This window comes from Humulus lupulus, chromosome 2, assembly GCF_963169125.1.
Source record: "Humulus lupulus chromosome 2, drHumLupu1.1, whole genome shotgun sequence".
Taxonomy (NCBI): Eukaryota; Viridiplantae; Streptophyta; class Magnoliopsida; order Rosales; family Cannabaceae; genus Humulus; species Humulus lupulus.
In genome coordinates, this window is record NC_084794.1 from 92,768,985 (window position 1) to 92,777,926 (window position 8,942).

Consider the following 8,942-nt stretch of genomic DNA (forward strand, 5'->3'; position numbering starts at 1 on the left):
TGACACACGATATTATTGACCACAAAATCCAAAACTTTCTTGGTGTTTATGGTTGCCAGTGGCTCAGCTTCAACCCACTGTGGGAAGTAGCCAACAACATTCTACTGCATATTTGACATTGCTTTTTCCTGTGGGTAAAGACCCAATCAAATCAATCCCCCATACTACGAATGGCCATGGGCTTTGCATCTGTTTGAGCTCATTAGAGGCTGCTCGTGGTATCTTGGAGAATCTTTGGCACTTGTCACATTTCCGAATGACATCCATAGAGTCCTCATTCATGGTAGGCTAGAAATACCCTTGCCTTAAGATCTTTTTCGACAGACTCTGCCCCCCAGCGTGATCTCCACAGAAACCTTCATGGACCTCCTGCATTAGTTCCTTAGCTTTCTCCTTAGAAACACATATTACAAAGGAATCGAGTACCCTCTTCTATATAGAATTCTGTCGACCAGAATGAATCGAGCCGACTGTCTCTGGAGAGTCCTTGTTGTGTTTCTTTCCGCTGGCAGCAATCCCTGCTCAAGGTATTTAATGATGGGCATCATCCATGTGTCTGTCGCTTGAATCACCAGTGAAGAATCTTCTGCTTGAATGCTCAGTGCTGACAAATGTTCAACTGGTACGATGTTCAAGGTGTCAGCATCCTTCGCGCTTGCTAACTTGGCCAAGGCACCATCATTTGAATTCTGATCACGGGGCACTTGTTGGAGAGTATACCTTTCAAACTGTGCCAGTAAGTCCTTTGCTTTGTTAAAATAAATTAACCATTTTGAGACCCCTAGCCTGATATTCTCCCATAATCTGATTGACCACTAGCTGAGAATCACTATAAATTTCTAGTGACTTTATATCCATGTCTCTGGCTAGCCTTAATCCTACGAGCAGAGCTTCGTATTCGTCTTCATTGTTGGACACTGTAAATTTGAATCTGATTGCACAATGGACCCAGTGTCCTTCTGGTGTAATTAAGATCAGACCTGCTCCTACATTGTGCTTGTTGGAATAGCCATCTACGAACAACTTCCAGGAAGGAACTTGAATTTGACTTTTAGTCTCTTCCATCGGCTCGAAAATTGGGATCCCGGTGAATTCTGCGACAAAGTCTGCTAGAGCTTGTCCTTTCATAGCTGCCCGTGGAGAATAAGAAATGTCGAACTGCCCTAGTTCGACTGCCCATTTTAATAACCGTCCATCGGCTTCTGGTTTCTGCAAGACTTGCCGTAATAGTTGGTTGGAGAGCACCACGATGGGGTGAGCTTGAAAGTAAGGTCACAACTTCCTTGAGGCCAGAATCAAGCAATAGGCTAACTTTTCAATGGGTGGATACCGCAACTCTGCTCCCACCAACCTCTTGCTCACATAATATACTGGTTTCTGAACGTTGTCTTCTTCTCTGATTAAAACAGCACCAGCAGGATATTCTGTGACTACCAAATAGATGAACAGAGTTTCCTTTTCGACCGACTTGGACACGATTAGTGGTTGCGACATGTGGGTCTTTAGAGCCTGAAAAGCCTGTTCGCACTCTTCTGTCCATTCAAATTTCTTGTTCCCTCTGAGTAGATTGAAAAATGGGACACACTTGTTTGTCGACTTGGATATGAATCTACTCAGGGTGGCAATCCTCCCAATTAGGCTTTGAACATCTTTAATCTTGGCAGGAGACTTCATCTCGATCAGGGCCTGAATTTTTTCAGGATTAGCCTCAATTCCTCGCGAGTTCACTATGAATCCCAAAAATTTCCCTGATCCAACACCAAAAGAACACTTGAGGGGATTTAGCTTCATTTGATATTTGTTCAGGATGTTGAAGCATCTTCGAAGGTCCTCGATGTGTTCTTTAGCTTTCTTTGACTTAACCAGCATGTCATCGACATATACCTCCATGCTAACGCCGATCAGTTCTTTTAACATATGGTTGACTAGTCGTTGGTAAGTCGCACCAGCATTTTTCAAGTCGAAGGGCATTACTTTATAGTAGGACAGCCCTGTATCTGTTCAAAAGCTAGTGTGATCCTCATCAGGTGGATGCATACTGATTTGATTGTACCCAGAGTATGTGTCCATGAACGATAAAATCTCTTGCTCTGATGTAGCATATACCAACTGGTCGATCCTTGGGAGTGGGGAACAATCCTTCGGGCAGACTTTATTAGAGTCTGTGAAATCCACGCACGTCCTCCACTTGCCATTCGACTTGGGAACCCGTACGGGATTAGAGACCCAAGATGGATAAAATGCTACCCTGATGAATTTGTTTTCCTTCAGCTTCTCGACTTCCTCTCTTAGGGCCTTCGATCCGTCTTTGTCGAGGAGCCTTCTTTTTTGTTGAATTGGTGGAAAGTTTTTGTCTATGTTTAAGACATGGCTGATCACCTTTGGGTCTATCCGAACCATATCTTTATGTGACCAGGAAAACACCTCCTGGTTTTCCTTCAAAAATTCCACCAGTTTGTTTTTTGTTGTTGCCTCTAAGTTTTTACCGACTTTCACAACCCTAGTTGAATCTGCTTCTAGTTGGACCTCCTCGAGGTCCTCCACGGGTCCAACATCTTCTTCAAAATCCCCAGAGCAAGGATCAAAGTATCTATCCTCACTTTGGGCAACACCCTATTTGGTGACATATTCACCTGATTGGGCTTGTACTTCATTTACCAACAACAACCTTTTCTTGGCTTTTTCCCCCGATTCGCCCCTTTTTGCCTCGGTGATCGAGGAACTATAACATTCCTGCGCTTCTCGCTGGTTTCCCAACACACATCCCACCCCTGCGTCGGTTAGAAAATTCATGGCTAAGTGCCAGACTGAGGTTACGACTCACAAGTCGACTATAATAGGCCTTCCAATCACAACATTATATGCAGAAGGACAATCAAATACTATACAAGTAGTGAGTAATGTCCTATTTGCAGGTGCAGTTCCTGCTGTGACTGGAAGCCTGATCATCCCAGTTGGGGCGAGCCCTTCGCCAGAAAAATCATAAATGGTTTGGTTGCATGGTTCCAAATATTGCATTGACAATTTCATCCTTTCCAGTGAAGATTTATACAGAATGTTGACTAAGCTTCCTGTAACTATCAACACCCGCTTAACCATCATATTTGCAATCTGAACGTCCATGACCAGAGGATTTGAATGGGGAAACCAAACATGTTGAGCGTCAAGCTCAGAGAAAGTTATTGATTCTTCCTCTATTCGAGCTTTTTTGGGAGTTCGCTCCTCTACGTTCATCATTTCAATGTCCTAGTCGTGACGTAAGGTTTGGGCGTATCTTTCCCTCGCCTTCCCACTATCACCTGCTATGTGTGGTCCTCTGCAGATGGTCAGCAATGTACCAATAACTGGAGCTGGCTGTAAAGGAGGCGAGCGTTGGCGTACAGGTGCCTGCGCGTTGCCTCCTTGAGCCTCTCGCTGAGAACCTCTAGTTGCTCGCACATACCTCCTTAGGTGTCCTTGTCTAATAAGGAACTCAATCTCATCCTTAAGCTGGTTGCACTCGTTGGTGTCATGGCCATAGTCGTCATGAAAATGACAAAACTTAGTAGTATCTCGTTTAGAGATATCTTTCCTGATTGGGGTTGGTCGCCTGAAGGGAACAGTAGTGTGATTAGCTTAATATACCTTTGCTCGGCTATCGACCAGGACTGTGTAAGTAGTGAACCTCAGCTCATATCTATTATTTTTTGGGCGTTTGTTCTTAGACGTTGTCGGCTTGTGGTTCGCCCTTTTTCCCTCATTCTTCTCATTATTTTTTCCATTGCCATTGGTCTTTCCATACTCATTGGCGGCTTTGGTGGGAGATTCTTTTGGCCCTGGTCGTTCGTGGGAGACTACCCTTCATTGGCAATGGCCTCCTCAAGCTTGATGTACCTGTCTGCTCGATCTAGAAATTCCTGAGCATTCTTGACTCAATTCTTTTGCAAACTATTCTAGAGGGATGAGTGGCGCCTTACCCCAGCAGTAAGAGCCATCATCTTACCTTCATCTCCAACCGTCTTGGCCCCAGCAGCTGCTCGCATGAACCGTTGAACATACCCCTTAAGCATCTTTCCTTCTTTCTGGCATATCTCGACCAACTGATTGGCCTCGATTGGATGTACCCGACCAGAATAGAATTTCCCGTAAAACTCCTTTACGAACATTTCCCAAGAGACTATACTGGTCGGAGGGAACTTGAAAAACCACTCTTGGGCAGTCTCAGATAGAGTGGCAGGAAAAATTATGCACTGAGCATTGTCTGACACCTTTTGGATGTCCATCTATATCTGGAATTTGTTCATGTGAGATACAGGATCTTCTAATCCAGTGAATTTGGGCAAGACTGGCATTTTGAATTTTCTTGGAGTCTCTTCCATCACGATTCTTTGGACAAATGGTGTGCCCTTTCTCTGATCAAACTCAATATGGGAAGTCAGGTTCCCAACTAATTGCTGGACAGCCTGATTTAAAGCATCGAGTTAGGCTTGTACAACATCTAGCACTATTGGAGCGACCGACGTTGGGGGAAGTACTCGTCGTGCCTTTCCCTTCTATCATTGAGGACGTCCATTAGGTCTTCCTCCCTACGCCTTTGCTTGCTCGTGCCCAGTCGATCAAAGATGTTTGGCTGTTTAGGTTCCCCCCCCCTCCCCCCCAAGAATTTTGGCTTATTGGTCAGTTCTCCCTTGGTGGAGGGTTCTGCTCTTCGCCCCTCTCTTCTTGCCGCCTTCCAGCATTCCTCTTGACAAAACCGGCCTCGTTATAATCATGGCCATCTCTAAATTGTGACCGATGACAATGTGATCTGCTATTCGTACTATTTCCCTCTCTCCCTGTTGGAATGCCCCGATAGGTGGGTGGAGGCCTGCATTGGTCAGTAGGTCCCCGAGAATTATTATGTCGTGGGGGATCCCTGACTCGTAGAAGGACGTTGTCCCCTACTCTAAGGGTTTTTCTCCTCACCCGTCTGGTGTCTAGGGCTTCTAGGACGCTGCCCGGCTCTATTCTGCCTTTGCTACTAGGGATTGTCTTGACCAACACGAGAGGGTGGCTGCTGCCCAGGATCCTGGAAAGTCCTCTCATGTTGAACAACAGGGGGTTGTTTTGGCCTCTAAGGGTTTGCTGGTTGAGGCGGAGTGTGGTGATGTTGGGGATGATCTGATTGTGGACCTTGTTGTGGGTGTGTACTAGGTGGCTGATCTGATTGGGAGGCAGGTGCAGGCTATCCTCGGGCCAACTGAATGGCTGCCTCCAGGGCGGCAGTGGCATCTCTATGTCGGCGGTCCATGTCAGCCTACCGCTCATTCAACTCTTGGCGCTGCCTATCAATCTCCCTCTGCTGCAGCGCCATTGTTTCAGTCACATTATCTTGATTAGCCCTCAGAATGGCTAATTCCTCTTGCAAAACACTCAGAGTCGTCCTCAAAGTTTCAGAATCCATCTCCTCCTCTTCCAATTCCACTTGTGGCTCATCCTCAGCCACATTTTGTAGAGGAGGTTGGGTTGGCGCAGTACCAGAGGTTTGCCCAGTTTTCCTAGTTGTTTTCGCCATTTGATCTTATTGGAAGTCTTGAGTTTTTTCTCTCAATGAAAGCACCAAAATGTTGGCCCTCGATTTGGAAAATGACATGGAGTCAAGTAAAGCGACATAAATGAAATGAAATGAAATCCAACCAAAAAGATAAATGACACAAATATTTATAGTGGTTCGGCCCCAGAGATGGTAATGACCTACATCCACTTAGTGTTCTTATAAATGTAGAACTCCAAAACTTGCGATCAATGAACTAGGGTTCACGAGTTTCACAAGCTTGGAGATGAATAAAAATTCGACATATAAAAATAATATGATTTTCTCTCTAAAGTTCCCCCCAAAAGTCATCTCTCTTGAGCCCTTTGAGTCTTATTTATAGGCTCAAGGAGTTCCTTATGGGCCGGTGGGCCTTGATTACATTTAATACAAGCATATCTCAAATAATAATGGAAAATACAATTATTACATAAATGCGAGATTACAAATCTATAAAAGATATCTGAAATACCGCGACCAGCCTGGTCGCCCATGAAATATGCCTTATGTTGAGTGAATCCTCTTCTGGTCGATGGTCGAACAGAATGTACCCACTTGAATAGTCACGCGCACCCCGCGTGCATATTAATTTTGCCACGTCATCAGGCGAATCTTTTTTGGGTAAACATACATGATTAGGGCTTGGCCCGAATAGTGAATATGGTTTTGATTGGGCATTGGCCCTTGTAAATGCACATGATTATGATTATGCCCGTAATTATTGATGAAGCATGTTGAGTGCTCTATATATGGATATTTGTTATATGATGAATGCTTGTTTGCAATTATATACTTGAGTAAAGCATTGACTTATTAGTCAAGGACGGCAATAGTGTGAAGCACTGGTCGTAAAGCATTGACTTATGAGTCAAGGGAGGCAATAACATGTTGAGCGCTGGTCGATGTGATTGGATCTAATCAGGAGAGCATTATAAGCTCGTTCGACCCAATGGTGTAGAAAACTAAAGCGCTTGACTAGCTCTATGGCTAGTTACTCATAGCTAGGGCAAAGGACCCAGGTTGACCCTATGGTCACATAGCTAGGGAAAAGGGCCCCAGGTTGACTCTATGGTCATCTATTCAAGGCAAAGGACTGTAGGTTGACTCTATGATCATCTATTCAGGGCAAAGGGCCCCAGATTGACTCTATGGTCATCTGATTAGGGTTGCGAGCCCCAAAATGATTCCATAATCATTTATTTTTACTTGTATGCATGCATGAGTAGGTTATTACTGCTGGTCATTTTAGATATGCATCTAAATTTGTATATATTGTTCATGCACTTGTATTAAGTTTTCTTGCCGGGCCTTAGATCACGGGTGCTACATGGTGCATGTAAAGGGAAAGGAAAGCTGGACCAGCCATGAGTTGGAGAGCTTAGGTGGTGATGTGTACATATGCGGTCGCTTGACCACCATGGCCAAGGTTTCTCAGAGGAACTAGGGTGTAACCCTATTTTTGCCGCTTTGGTCAGCGTTTGTAACTTTTGGAATTGTAATGATCATTTTGGAATTGTAAACAACTTTGTAACCTGTTGCAGCATACTTCCAAGGAAGATTGACTCATCAGCTGGGCAGGAAAATCAGGGCCAGAATGACAGACAGGGTTAGGATAATGACCAGGGTCAAACCCCTCAGCCAACTTCTGAGAACTGGCAGCAGTTGCTTGCTGATCTGCAAGCCAGGGTATTGAGGCAAGAAGAAGAAATCCGCTTTTTGAGGCAGCAACAGGTTCCTGCAAGGAACATTTTTCCAGAGGCACCACATGTGATGGTGCAAATAGTTGAGCAGCTGCCAGAGGCTGGGAATACATGGGAACCTCTTTATGAAAGGTTCAGGAAACAACACCCTCTGGTCTTTGAGGGTAGTGCAGATCTGACTAAGGTCGAGCAGTGAATGAGTATGGTTACCACCGTCCTAGACTTTATGAGGGTGTCTGGTAACGAGAGGGTGATCTGTGCCAAGAATATGTTTCGGGAGGATGCTCGAATCTAGTGGGAAGTAATATCCCAGACCAAAATTTTTAATGTCGTTGATTGGGAAGAGTTTCAGACTCTGTTTAATGAGAAATATTACAATGATGCTATCAGAGCGGCGAAGGCTGAAGAGTTTAGCATGTTACTTCAGGGCAACTCATTAGTGACTGAATATGCCTTGAAATTTGATAGACTGGCAAAGTTTGCCGGGGAACTGGTGCCAACTTATGGGACCAGAAGGGAGAGGTTTTTCCAAGGGCTACAACCTATGATAGCCTAGGATGTTCATATTACCACTGTGTCAGGGGTGACTACCTATGCACAGGTTGTTGAGAAGGCGCTCATAGCTGAGAGCACAGAGAATAAAATCTGGCGTGATAACGTGACCAGGAGAGACACTAGGAGAGTGGGACCTTCATTTATGAGTTCAGGTAGAGGCGGGGGGCCCCAATGATTAGAAAAGGAAGGCTTCTAATGCCTTTACAGCTCTAGGCCCTGACAGGAGACCTCATGGTATTTCAATAGGTCATCAGGGTGGTAGTGAGGGCTAGAGGACTTTTCCAGAGTGCGCAAGATGCAAGAGGCGTCATATAAGGGAGTGTCTAGCAAAGGCCTACTTTTTATGTGGGGTAGTGGGACACGTAAAGAAAGATTGCCCGAAGGCAAGAAAGGAAGAACCACGAAAGGCGGACAACTTGACCCCAGTTCGAGTGTTCGCATTGACATAGGCAGAAGCTGAGGCTTGTCCCTTAGTAGTTATAGGTCAGCTTTTTAGTGTTGGAACCCCTTATACTGTTTTAATTGATTATGGTGCTACACATTCTTTTGTTGCTAGTAGATTTATTAATAATTTTTGTAGACCATGTGATTATTATGTTATGGGGTTCAGGACCTTATTAACCACTGGGGAGTTAGTAGTGTCCAAGAGATGGGTCAGATCATTGCCAGTGACAGTGGAGGGCAGAGAATTGTCAGTTGATTTGATAGAGTTGGTTATGACTGACTTTGACATGATTACGAGTATGGACTGGTTAGTGAAGTATGGGGCAACCATATATTGCAGAAGGAAAATGGTAACCTTTGAGCCTGAAGGTGAGGATCCTTTTGTATTTGTTGGCATTATGCATGGACCCCGTGTACCTATGATATCTATATTGAGGGCTAGAGATCTATTGCAAGGTGGTTGCATAGGATTCTTAACCAGTGTGGTAGACACCACTCAGGTCATGCCCGTGGGACCAGAGGAGACTAGATTAGTCTGTGAGTTTCTGGATGTGTTTCTAGAGGATTTACCAGGGTTGCCTCCACACAGAGAGATTGAACTGGCACCAGGGATGGAGCCAGTGTCTAGGGTACCTGACAGAATGGCCCCAGCAGAGTTAAAAGAACTAAAGGTACAGCTGCAGGAGCAGTTA